The sequence below is a fragment of the Chiloscyllium punctatum genome, chromosome 29 (assembly GCF_047496795.1).
Source record: "Chiloscyllium punctatum isolate Juve2018m chromosome 29, sChiPun1.3, whole genome shotgun sequence".
Classification (NCBI taxonomy): Eukaryota; Metazoa; Chordata; class Chondrichthyes; order Orectolobiformes; family Hemiscylliidae; genus Chiloscyllium; species Chiloscyllium punctatum.
Genome location: NC_092767.1, coordinates 61,429,937 through 61,443,371, shown reverse-complemented (window position 1 = coordinate 61,443,371; position 13,435 = coordinate 61,429,937). Strand labels below are relative to the sequence as shown.

At 44.5% G+C, this 13,435-nt stretch overlaps 1 long non-coding RNA gene across 1 annotated transcript in view; it reads left to right on the top strand.

Moving 5' to 3' along the window:
- Positions 1–10,944: 10,944 nt before the first annotated feature.
- Positions 10,945–13,435, top strand: part of LOC140454348 (uncharacterized) — a 56,193-nt gene continuing 53,702 nt past the window's right edge. Inside the window, exon 1 of the long non-coding RNA XR_011952682.1 lies at positions 10,945–11,055. This is a non-coding gene — a long non-coding RNA (uncharacterized lncRNA). The remainder of the gene's footprint in view (positions 11,056–13,435) is intronic.

Here is a 13,435-nt window from a genome sequence, read left to right as displayed (position 1 = left end):
AAACCCACTGTGAATCTCTCTCCCAAACCCACTGTGAATCTCTCTCCCAAACTCACTGTGAAACCCTCTCCCAAACTCACTGTGAAACCCTCTCCCAAACTCACTGTGAAACCCTCTCCCAAACTCACTGTGACACCTTCTCCTGAACCCATTGTGAAACTCTCTCCAACCCACTGTGACACCTTCTCCTGAACCCATTGTGAAACTCTCTCCCAAACCCACTGTGAAACTCTCTCCCAAACCCTTTGTGACACCTTTTCCCGAATCCATTGTGAATCTCTCTCCAACCCACTGTGACACCTTTTCCCGAACCTGTTGTGAAACTCTCTCCCGAGCCCATTGTGAAACTCTTTCCCAAACCCACTGTAACATCCTCTCCCAAACCCACCGTGACACCCAGTCACAAACCCGATGAGATGCAGAGAGCTTAACCCACTCTGCTAACTCACAGTTCCCAAGCTATCAAGCCGCTAGCTCAGAATACCAGCCAGTTGCCAAGTTCCTGGTAATTATCCTTGATTCGAAAACTGGCAGATATTTGGGCCCTTTGGGATTGTTGGCAAGTCTGCCTGGAAGCTTTCTGTCGAGATGGAGGAGATCTGGTTGCTGTCAGGCAGATGAATGTAAACCGCTGCTGAATTATACTTGTGCTTTTCTGGGCATACTGAAAGATAGCCCTTATCTGTTAGACAAACAGGGTTCAAAATTTCCTCACAATGGCAGGACCTTCCATCAGGTTGAGATTCCAGCAGTTGGAGACACTCATTGTGCCAAATCAGAACTGGAACTCAGTTTCCCCAATGCTCACCCATCATAGGGCGGCACGGTGGCACAGTGGTTAGCACTGCTGCCTCACAGCGCCAGAGAGCTGGGTTCAATTCCCGCCTCAGGCGACTGACTGTGTGGAGTTTGCACGTTCTCCCCGTGTCTGCGTGGGTTTCCTCCAGGTGCTCCGGTTTCCTCCCACACTCCAAAGATGTGCAGGTCAGGTGAATTGGCCATGCTAAATTGCCCGTGGTGTCAGGTAAGGGGTAGATGTAGGGTGGGTTGTGCTTCGGCGGGTGCGGTTTGGACTTGTTGGGCCGAAGGGCCTGTTGCCACACTGTAAGTAATCTAATCTAATCATCTAAATCTAATGCCTCATTGCATAACATACACCAGGGCTATCCCCCCTGACTGTCTGTGGGCACTGAATGGTCAGACTCACCCATGAGTACTGACAAGTTGATGAGCAGCCAGTGGAATTGCAGCATAGTGGAACTTACTGCCTTGAGGGGAAGAAACTGAAAAAATAGTATAAAGGGGAAGTGGGGGTGGAAGGACAGTGTTTGGTGGGAAAATGCATTTTCTAAAATAACAAACTGGAATAGTGAACTGTGGACCCTGTCTCTTGATTGAGTCCCATTGGGAATACCCCTTGTCTTTGAGCATTACCCCCTTTTCTAAATTTCTAATACATTCTGCCTCCACACACTCTCATGGCTCATCTTTCTGTACGTGCTGATGACTGTTAGATTTGCTGTATAATTGGAAATGTAGTTATATTACTCGACAAGCAACGTCAAGGCCAGGGCTAATGATCTGGAGTTAAAAGTTCAAATTTCACAAGAGCAGCAAGGAGACATTAATAAATTTGCAATGTAGATTAGCCTTATCCATAACTACTACAAAACTTCAGATTACTATTGTAAAACCTACCTGGTTTACTAATGTTCTTTAGGGAGGGAAATCTGTTATTCCAATCTGGGCTGGGATACAAGTGACTCCAGACCCACAGCAGTGTGATTGACTCTTAGCTGCCGTCTGAAATGAACAGCAAGCCATTCAGATATATAACACATAGTAGACAGTACAGTGGGTCTACCTACACTACATGGATGGCAGTAATTCAAGAAGGCAGCCCACCACCACCAAGAGTAATAAATGTTAAACTTGTATTCCAAAATTTGTATTCCAGTGACAAAAAAGAATAATGACACAAAATGGCTGCTGTACGTATATCACATTACCTCATGTGGACCTCAATTCATCATTCTTCATTCCTATGAGTTGATTGGTGCTTATATTTCCTCAGTTCCATAAGAAGGATAGAATTTAATTCTCTCCCCCGGGGTGAATTTGGTGATGTAGAGAAGGGACACCACCAGGTAGGAGAATGGCAAGTGAGAACTCTGCCTCAACCTCAGTCAAGTGCCACAGAAAGGCCTGCAGATAGCCTTCCCACCCCGCTACCAATTGAAGCCCATATCTTGGCAATTAATGCCCATTAAGTGTCTCACCTTGCTGCTGTTGGTATTAGCTCAGTGGCAGTGGGGGTACTAGCCACATGGATAGCCTGCAAAATAAACCGTGATTATGCTGGGGCCTTCAAGGTTTCCCTCATTGTCAGGTCACTCAGTGTCTCATCAGTGGAACTCACAATTGGGAAGAGGAGGGAAGTACTGCTGGGAGCCACTCCCTTGGTCTTGTTGCTAGTTCCCCCTCCTCACACTCCCTGTCTTGTAGACTCCACTGCCATACTCTTCCCCCTACACCTGTCTCTATGGCAATCTTCGGCCTCTGTTGGCTGCATCATCTCTTCAGTGACAATACTGATCAATATGACTGCCAGCCTCTGATTGGTGAGCTGCTCTCAGTGGGCAAAACTTCCACCTCCTGGAGTCCTTGATCTTAGGGAAGGCTGTGCAACCACTGCCCAATTAAATGTCAGATTGGCACTTAATTTGCAGACCACCTTAATTGTTCCTCAGCTGGTGGACAAGACTCCTTTCACCTAATTGATTACCTAACTCTGAGGTAAGACATTCATGATTAAAAATAGGTAATAATTATACTTTGACTTGGGAAAACGTGGTTAGGAAGATTAGGAGTTCAACTTTACAAGATTTTGAAAGCAATGCTTTATGTAGGTTATCATGAACACTCTGTAGGTAGCACCATCATCACAATTAGATGGTTGTACAATTAAGTCGTTCTGCACAGAGTTGAGTGCTTAATCTAGACTAACACTCTCCTGGGGAAATGCTACATTGTTAACAAATGTAAGAACAAAAGAGATAGCAGCATGAGGCCATTTGACTCCTCGAACCAACTTCACCAGTCAGTAAGGATCTAATTGTGACTTCAGCTCCATTTTCCTGGCTGCGACCCCCCCCCCCTTCCCCACCATAGCCCTAGACTCCCTTGTTGATCTGAACATTATTTAACTCAGTCTTGCAATGAAGTAAAAACAATGACTGCAGATGCTGGAAGCCAGATTCTGGATTAGCGGTGCTGGAAGAGCACAGCAGTTCAGGCAGCATCCGAGGAGCTGCGAAATCGACGTTTTGGGCAAAAGCCCTTCATCAGGAATAGATGAAGGGCTTTTGCCCGAAACGTTGATTTCGCTGCTCCTTGGATGCTGCCTGAACTGCTGTGCTCTTCCAGCACCGCTAATCCAGAATCAGTCTTACAATGAGCCAGCCCCATAGTTCTCTATGTCAGAGTGTTCCAAACACCAATGACCCTCTGAAAGAATACATTTCTCCTTGTCTCTGTCTTAAATGGGAGACCCCTTATTTTTAAACTGTGAACCTATGTTCGAGATTTCCTCCATAAGGGGAAGCATCCTCTCTCAGTATCTACCCTTCAAGGCCCCTCAAGATCTTTGTGGATACCTGGTCGACATGGGTGTGTTAGACGAAGGGTCTATTTCCGTGCTGTACATTTCTGTGACTCTAATAAGATCACGTCTTATTCTTGTAATTCTAATAAATATAGTCTCAAACTGCTGAACAATTCCTCATAAGTCAATTCCTTCATTCCAGGAATCAACCTCAGAAATCATTTGGGGGCGGCACGGTGGCTCAGTGGCTAGCACTGTGCTCTGGTGCTCCGGTTTCCTCCCACAATCCAAAGGTGTGCAGGTTAAGGTGAATTGGCAATGCTAAATTGCCCATAATGCTCAGGGATGTGTAAGTTAAGTGCATTACTCAGGGGTAAATGTAGGATAATAGGGGAGGGGAGTGGGTCTGGATTGGTTACTCTTCAGAGGGGTGGTGTGGACTTGTTGGGCCGAATGGCCTGTTTCCACACTGTAGGGATTCTATTCTATCACTGAACTATTTTCAATGCAAATATGTCCCTCGTTAACCATGGGAGCCATAAGCAGTGTCACATCAACCATAGTGGATCCTGTGACTACTTGGAAAAGAGGGAGTTCTCTGTGTCATTGGACCACAGTTACCTTTGATCCAATATCAGTCAAATATGATAATTAATCACTTACTCATTGCTGGATGTGTGAATTTTCTGGTTGCACAATGGCTACTGAATTTTCCCTGCGTTACAACAATAATTCCACTGCAGTGGTTGTAATGCACATTTGGAGATTGTGAAAGGAACTATGTAAGTGCAGGTTCTTTCAAAAGGAATTGAATAGCTTTTTTTAATAATAGATTTAGACTTACAATTTGACCTGCTCTAGTTTTTATAGCCAATGGGCCCTAAAGTGTTGCTTATCAGCCACGTGACAGAGACAGCCTGCTTCTTAAAGGGAAGCTACACAAAAATAGTACCACAATGTAAATTATTCTGAAACAAGCACCAAGCAGAGAGAAGGTTCCAGAATAACAGGTGAGGCACTGGAAGCACAAGTGATGGAGGTGGAGAGGAGAAGAAATGCCATTGTTCCTCTGAGGCATCAAACACCACCCTCCAAAGGGAGTACGAGAGCACGTCTGGAGCTGAGCACCTGGCAGTATTGCTGCAAGAAGCAATTCTGATGCCAGTCAGTGGTCAGGATCAGTGAATGCGTCTCCACACAGCATTTCCCACCCTTCACAACACCATCCTCTGATACTGCTCAATATACTATGCTCTCATCATTTGCCCTGCACTCATGATCCTCACACAGCCAACTGTCACTCCACATTTTTAAAAATTTATTCTTTCATGGAGTGGGGCAACAGCATTTGGCGCCAATTCCTAAATGTCCTGGGATTGCTAGGCTCCATTTTGACACCCATCTCGCCTTCAGCCTGCTCTCTGCCATGGTGAGCAACGTGCTGATGGTGTGACCATGGGAGTCCTGTTTCCTCAGCCTAACGTTTCCCTCTGAGTTCCTGCTTTCAGACACCCATGAACTGCCACCTGCCCAACCATAGTGAACCAATGAAGAGGAGAGGGAATAACAGCTAACACTCACTTCTGCCGCCTCATGTACTGGCACTACACATCTCAGTGGAAAGGATAGAGTTGGGTTCAGCAAGTAGGTGAGTCAACGGGTATGAGTAGGCTGCTGGCAGGCTGGTGATAAGCAGTGGTATGCCAGCTGACTACAGTCACAAAGTAGTACTGATTGATTCATTGTCACGGGTACTGAGGTGCAGTGAAGAGCTTTGTTTACAACCAGTACAAGCAGATCATGGTAAGCAAGGTTGTACTGATCAACAAGGCTTAGACAGAGGCATACAGGTAACATTGCACAGGGGGTGCATTAGGCGAGATCAGCATGTTTTGATGCTAGAGATTTCAGCCATCAATCTAATAGCTGGGAAGAAGCTGTTTCTGAACCTGGTGGTGCACGTGTTCTGTATCTTCTGCCTGACAGAAGAGATTGTAGGAGATCATTACCAGGGTGCGAAGGCGTCTTTGATGATGTTGGCAGCTTTTCCATGGCAGTGAGCCTTGTAAGTGGAGTCCATGGATGAAAGGTTGGCTTCTCTGATGGTCTGGGTTGTGCACACCACTTTCTGTAGTTTCTTATGGTCCTGGGCAGAGCAGTTGCCGTACCAGGCCATTATGCACCTGGACAGTATGCACTGTATGGTGCATCTGTCGAAGTCAGCGAAGGTGTTTATGGACATGCCAAATTTCCTGACCCGCCAGAGGAAGAAGAGGCATTGTTGTGCCTTCTTGACTGTCACATCCACATTGGAAGTCCAGGACATTTGTCAGTTATCGTCACTCCAAACATTTGACACTCTCCACCCCCTCAATGTCAGTTCCATTGAGGTAGATACGAGCGTGTTATCCTCCTTCCTTTCTGAACTCAGTGATCAGCTTCTTCACTTTTGCCGATTTGAGAGAGAGGTTGTTTTCATTGCATCACGTCACCAAGCTGTCCATCTCCCTTCTGTATTTTGACTTGTCATTGTTAGATATCCATCCCACTATGGTGCTGTTGTCATCAGCAAATTTGTAGATGAGTTCTGCTGCAGTAGACACAGAACAGAATCTCAAAAGCACAACAGAACGTTGATGGGCACGCACACTGAAAATGTTGGTCAATGGATGTGCAGCCTCCTGTCACTATCAAGGAGTAATAATGAGTCCAACTCCAGTGTGGTATGGGTATTATTGCAGAATTTGCCCTGGTGGCACTGGGGTGTTTGCAGTGGTAGCTATAGCGGTGGCAGCATGATGGTTCCAGCTGGTTCCTCGTGCCTTTGCGGCAATGTGGCAGCTTTGGGCACCGACTGAAGTGGCGACATCTCAAACGACAGTTTCAGTGTTGGCAACTTGATGAGTCCATTCTGTCCCTCCTTGCTATGGTGTTATGCAGTGGCTTCAGTGTTGGCTTTGGTGGTGGCAGCGTGGTGGGTCCAGTTCAGAAATCCTTGCTTTGGCAGCCTCAGGGATGGTTTCAGCAGCAGCATCTTGTAGCCACTCCATAAACTCAGGAGCCATGGAGGGAACAAAAGATGAACTTTGTCTTAACTTTGTCTCAATTATTTCTTCTTATAATGTTCGTAATTAAAATGGTGCTGAATTGGGGCAACTTATACACATCTCACGGTATTTTCAAAAATACAACTAACAATAAATTGGGATTCATTTCTGTTCTGTTCTGTTTTGTGTTACTCGGGCTATTCTATTCTATTACTCTCCACAGCTTCTGCTCCTTTTCCCTATCATGCTGCAGATCCAGAGTCACGGCGGCTGTTGCTCCCATATCCTGTTGCTTCCTTAGTGTGAACAATATCACCTGTCCCACTGTAAGGCTACTCTTGAAAGGATGTAGCAATTCCCAAATCAGCTCACCATCTGTACAGTCTCTCAAGGATACTCCAAACATTCTACACTGAAAAATGAGGGACTTGGCCCTTTTAGTAACTACAATAACCTGCACCTTGTAGTCTGACTCTTTATTCTTGGCAGGTACAATGTATGTGCAGTCATAGAGATGTACAGCATGGAAAGAGACCCTTCAGTCCAACCCGTCCATGCCAACCAGATATCCCAACCCAATCTAGTCCCACCTGCCAGCACCCGGCCCATATCCCTCCAAACCCTTCCTATTCATTTACCCATCCAAATGCCTCTTAAATGTTGCATTGTACCAGCCTCCACCACTTCCTCTGGCAGCTCATTCCGTACACGGACCACCCTCTGCGTGAAAAAGTTGCCCCTTATGTCTCTTTTATATCTTTCCCCTCTCACCCTAAACCTATGCCCTCTATTTCTGGACTCCCCCACCCCAGGGAAAAGACTTTGTCTATTTATCCTATTCATGCCCCTCATAATTTTGTAAACATCTAGAAGGTCACCCCTCAGCCTCCGACGCTCCAAGGAAAACAGCCCCAGTCTGTTCAGCCTCTCCCCATAGCTCAAATCCCCCAACCCTGGCAACATCCTTGTAAATCTTTTCTGAACCCTCTCAAGTTTCACAACATCTTTCCGATAGGAAGGAGACCAGAATTACACACAATATTCCAACAGTGGCCTAACTAATGTCCTGTACAGTCACAACATTACTTCCCAACTCCTTTACTCAATACTCTGTCCAATAAAGGAAAGCATACCAAATGCCTTCTTCACTATCATATCTACCTGCGACTCTACTTTCAAGGAGCTATGAACCTGCACTCCAAGGTCTCTTTGTTCAACAACATTCCCTAGGACCTTACCATTAAGTGTATGAGTTCTGCTAAGATTTGCTTTCCCAAAATGCAGCACCTCGCGTTTATATCTCAAATTTAGGGTTGTGGCATCACACAGGGGGGGAAATGGCCTAGTGGTATTCTGACTAGGTAGTTATCTATAAACTCTGCTAATATTCTGCGGATATGGATTCAAATCCCACCCTAGCAGGTGGTGACATTTGAATTCAGTAAAGAATCTGGAATTATGGGTAAAATGATGATTGTCAGAAAATACTCATCTGGTTCACTAATGCCCATTAGGGAAGGAAGCCTGCTGTCTTCAAATCTACTAAATGTGACTCAAGACCCACAGCAATGCAGTTGACTCTTAACCGCCTTCTGGGCATTTAGGAATGGACAATAAATGTTGGCCGAGCCAGAGGGGTCCACATTCTGTAAGTGAAAAAAATGTTCGTTGGGCTGTGTGATATCAGGGTAAAACTGAATCACCATCTTGCAGTTCATACAGAAGGTAGAGGGTGGAGACACAGCTGATTATGTCCTGAGCCCCGATTCTCAAAATGCAGCACATTAGCTATGCAGGAAGGAGACACTTGTGGCAAGGCTCAACCTTAACACCAAGTGCCAGGTGCCCAGATATTTGTGCCCATGATATTGAAAGGTAATTATAAAACCTTAATGGGGCACAGTTGGAATATTGTGTGTAATTTTAGGCTGCACGCTGTCGGAAGGATGTTGAGACAATAGAGAGGTTATAGCACAGATTCCCTGGAATGCTGCCTGGTATGAGGAAATGTAACGACATGGAAAGACAGAACTTGCATATTGCTGAGAAAAAAAGAGACATACTATCATGGTTTTTCCTCTTGCTTTGAGCAAGACAGATGCAAGAATACCGGATTTCAAAGGGAGCAACAATTTCCGCTGCACAATGAAAGGGTTGCTGATTGGTTGGCGAATCAACTCTGATTGGCCACGATGTTGTTATGGAGATTCACCAGGGAACTATTGTCCCTCACATTTTTATTTAATCCATAAAAAAGCGCTATGCCTGGAAACGCTCTCTTTCCTTATAAACACATTCCTGAATACAACTATTTGTAGCTTCTATTAAATGTATGTGAGTCACATTATGAGCCAAACTGATTAATTTCAAATAGCTGGTTACTGTGCTAAGAATTACAAGAAAATACTACCACTTGTATTCTGATATTGTAAAACTGAAGAGTCGAAGGTACAATTCAGGGGTTTTGCTGTATCGAGAAATATAAGAAAATGAAGACGACGCATTATAAGTTCATCTTGAATAACGAGAGATGCTAGAGTAGGTCAGAGGCTAGAAATGTTGCAGTGAGTAATTCTCCTCCCGACTCCCCCAATACTTGACCACAATCTACAAGGCATAAGTCAGGAACGTGATGGAATACTCACCATTTGCCTGGGTGAGGGTGACTCCAACAACACTCAGAAAACTCAACGGCATTAAGGACAAAGCAGCCTGCTTGATTGGTACCATATCCATAAACACTCACTCTGTTCACCACTGACACATAGCAGTCACCATGTAAACCATCTATAAGATGCACTGAGGCAACTTGTCAAAGCTCTTTCAAAAGTATCTTTGGGAATTTGTGACCTTTACCATCTAGAAGGACAGGGGCAGACAATGCATGGCAATACCACCACTTACAAGGTCCCCTCCAAGCCACTCACTATCCTAATTTTGAAATATTTTGCTATTTCCTGTCACTGGCTCAGTATCTTGGGACTGTCTCCCTAATAGCACTCAGATGCAAGGAAGTCCCAAGACTGCAGCAGATCAAGAACACAGCTCACCATCACCTTCTCAGAGGGCAGTTCAGGATGGATGATACATGCAGGCCCAACAGCGATACCTATATCCTGTGAGCAAAGATTTTTTGAGGCCATATTGGGTGCTAAGTGAATGTAAGATTGTCTTTTTTCAAACTATTTTGTCTGTGTTGTTACATTGATGGAGCTGTACCATTTATACATTTTGTACAGTTTAACCCAAAATACCCTGGCCTGTTTATCATACGGCTACATTTTTTTTCCATTTTAAGTATATTTGGCCAACATTTTCAGGGAATTATGCAACATTTGTGACTTGCAATTTTTTTTTGTTGTAACCTTTACAGTAAACACTGGGTTCAGAGATTTTTAAAAAAGGGAACTTTTCACAGGCACTTCCATTACCTTCTGGAATGACTTGTTTTCTTTGTGTGTGTTCATATGTATCTTTGTGGGTGCATGTGAATGTATGTACCCATGTATGTATGTATACATAAATGTATGCATGCTTTTTTTGAGTGTAAACGTGTCTGCACATTTGAGTGTTTGAGTCTGTGCACGTATATGTGTATGTGTCCTTACATGATGGGTGTGTGTGTTTTTCTCTGCTCATGTGTGAACTAACACTTGGATTGTCTTTTCCCAACGATTAGGGAGGAAGCTGAGTTTAATTTGCTTGTTTCTTGTTGAGAGGGCTCCATGCACGTCAGCACCAGCCCTCCCTTATCCCCGAGCTCCCCTTCCCCTTCCCCTGATGCACACACACTCCGCGATAAAGAAGGTACTTTCCGAATCAGGAAAGTACATGTTGGGTGGCTGTTTCCCACACTTCAACCATTCGCTAACAGGAAGAAGAAGTAAAGATCTCCTCACAAGGGTTTATTGCATGTCACAAACTACTTCCAAGTTGGTTCAAATGAGTGACTCTGAAGCTTCTCTTTGGCTAATTTCAGTGATAAGTAATTTTGCCCAAGTCTATTTAACACTCTCCTGCCCCACTCTCTCCTCCAATGTTCAAGTTGCCAGTCATATTGAGCAGATTCCTCAACATTTCACCACATGACTTGCTATCTCCAGCGACACCGCATATCATTGGCTGCCTCACAGCTCACCACTTTCTCATAGCCACTGGAAAGTTACCCAATCAACTCTTTATCAAATCAGCCTTTTACTCCCATGTCTAATCATTTACAACATTAAAGCAAACTTTAAAAGAACAAACTTTTGTTACTCCCCCCCCCCATCTCTTTTTTGTTTGCTCCTGGATGTTATTCATTCCAGAGTGCAAGGGATTTCTTTCCAATCTGATGAAGAATCACCGGATTCCTAAAGTGAACTCTGTTTCTTCCCACAGATACTGCTGGGCCTGCTGAGTTAGGTCAGTAATTTCTCTTTCTGCATCAGATTTCCAGCATCTGCAGTTCTTTGTTTTGTGATTTGTATCCAATGCCCAGTTGCTGCAGCCCCGCAAATTCTGATAAACAGTCATACCTAATCTGAAGTGTTCACCCTATTTCTGTTAGCTCAGATTCTGCCAGACCTGCTCAGTTTCTCCAACACTCTGTGTTGGTTCCAGCACAACCCTGCCGGCTCGTCACCCTTTTGGGAACCATCTCGTGGCCATGTTCACTGCCTCTGGCTGCTTGCCAATGGCCTTTATTCCAGTTCCCCACCACCAGCCTGGGAATGGAAAACTTAATAGCATTGTTTGGCAAGTGTCTACTGTGCGGTATCTCTGCGAATCGCAAGTGGTGGGGAGAAATGACTGCAAATTGGAAAGAACAGCAAGATCTCAGGGCGGAGACTGAAATCTTCCGTAAAGTAGTTTCCTCTTCTGTGGTACTGTTCTTGGTGGTGAGAAAGTGGCAGTGCAAACAGCGCCATGAACAGGGGAAGAAGCATCAGCCAGAGTTTTCACTTCGAGTCACAATTACACTCAACTTTGACTGTAAAAACACAAGTCTGCACTAATACATGGTCCTGAAGTCTAAACAGCAATTAAAGTAGCAACTGCATTTACCTCCCAATGTGATAGACTATTTCATTGCACAGCCCGCCCACCCCCCCACCCCAGTCCTTAATCTGTCTCCAATCCTGTTTTAAATTATCATTCTTTAATATATTCATCTATCTTTTATGGTATTGCCCAGAGCAAGTATGGCAGTAACGTTATATCGTATGGCATAGAATGTAATGGTCTGTTGCTAAAGTATGATGTATTGACAATAAGTGCTAATTCAAGACTTCCAAACTGCAGGTTATGTGTCCCAGTGGGTCACAATGCAAGATTTTAGAGTCCAAAGTTCTGAGCTCCAAGGCAGCACTTGCTAATTCCCGATAATTATGATGTCCCTTTACATCTTCATTGTTTTTGGTAGTTGGTGTGGTTTCATGGACTGCTCTCTGAAGCCCAATCACTGCTACAAAAAAATGGCCTGTGAATTGGTGGATATTTTTTCTCGAGAAGCCCTCCCTATTTAATGAACACTTTCAGTGCTCAGCTTGTGCTACCCAATCCCTACCTCCTCCCTTCCTGGACAGGAGCTGAAGCACCCATCTATCCCCACCTCACCAACTCAAGCTTCCCTCCGTCCTGATCAAATCTCTCATAAACAACTCCACCATTGAATGTTCAGTCTGGGGTTGCATGAAATCTGAGGCATTAAGATAGGGTCAAACTGGGGAATGATATGAGAATTATTGTCTCTAACTAGTTTAAAACTTCTCCTGTAGCTTGGGCAGATAACAGCAATAATACGATTTATATTTATGTGCTGCTTCTAATATAATGAAATGTCCCAAGGCTGTGTAAGGGGAGATTAGGCCAAATGACCAAAACTTTGGTCAGAAAGATAGGTTTTAAAGGTAAAAAAAGGTGGAAGGGAGGAGAGCTTTAGAGAGGGAATTCCAGAGGTGGAAACCCAGGCAGCTGAAGACAAGGCACAAGAAGCCTGAATTAAAGGAGCACAGATATTTTGGAAGATTGTGGGCTACTGAGATATGGAAGGGACAAGGCCATGGATGGATTTGAAAACAAGGATGAAAATTTAAAAATCAAAACATTGCTTACCCAGGAGCCAGTCGAAAAGTTTGGCGCTGGGAAAGCGCAGCAGGTCAGGCAGCATCTGAGGAGCAGGAGAGTCAACCTTTCAGGCATAAGCCCTTCATCAGGAATGTGGGAGATCAGGGTGGGTGGAAGGGGCTGAGAGATAAATAGAAAGGTTGGGGTGGAGGCAAGGTAGCTGGGAAGGTGATAGGTAGATGCGGGTTGGGGAGGTGGTGATGGTGATAGGTCAGAGGGGAGGGCAAGCCAGTAAGTCACTGAATACATGGGGCAATAAGGGAACAGGAGTATCTGTATGCTAATACATTGGTAGTAGAGTTTCAGATGACCAAAAGTTTACAGAAGATAGAATGTAGGAAACCAGCCAAGTAAAGTATTACAATAGTCGAATCTGGAAGAATGGATGAGGTTTCAAAAGTGGATGAATTGAGATAGGCACAGTCCCCCTTGTAAATTCATTCTATTTATCACTCCCCCTTACCTATCACCCCACAGCCACCAACCACCCATCCAAGAAATCATCAGGAAATAATTATCACGTTTTTTATGTTGCCGTATTTTAGTGAGACTTAATGAGAAATGCTGAAGATGCAAAAGAGCCATATTGACATATTCGATATCACTGAGTGTGTTGCCAAATATTCTGAAGAGGGGACAGGTGGATCAAAAAGTTACGTCCATGATGTTGAAAGAA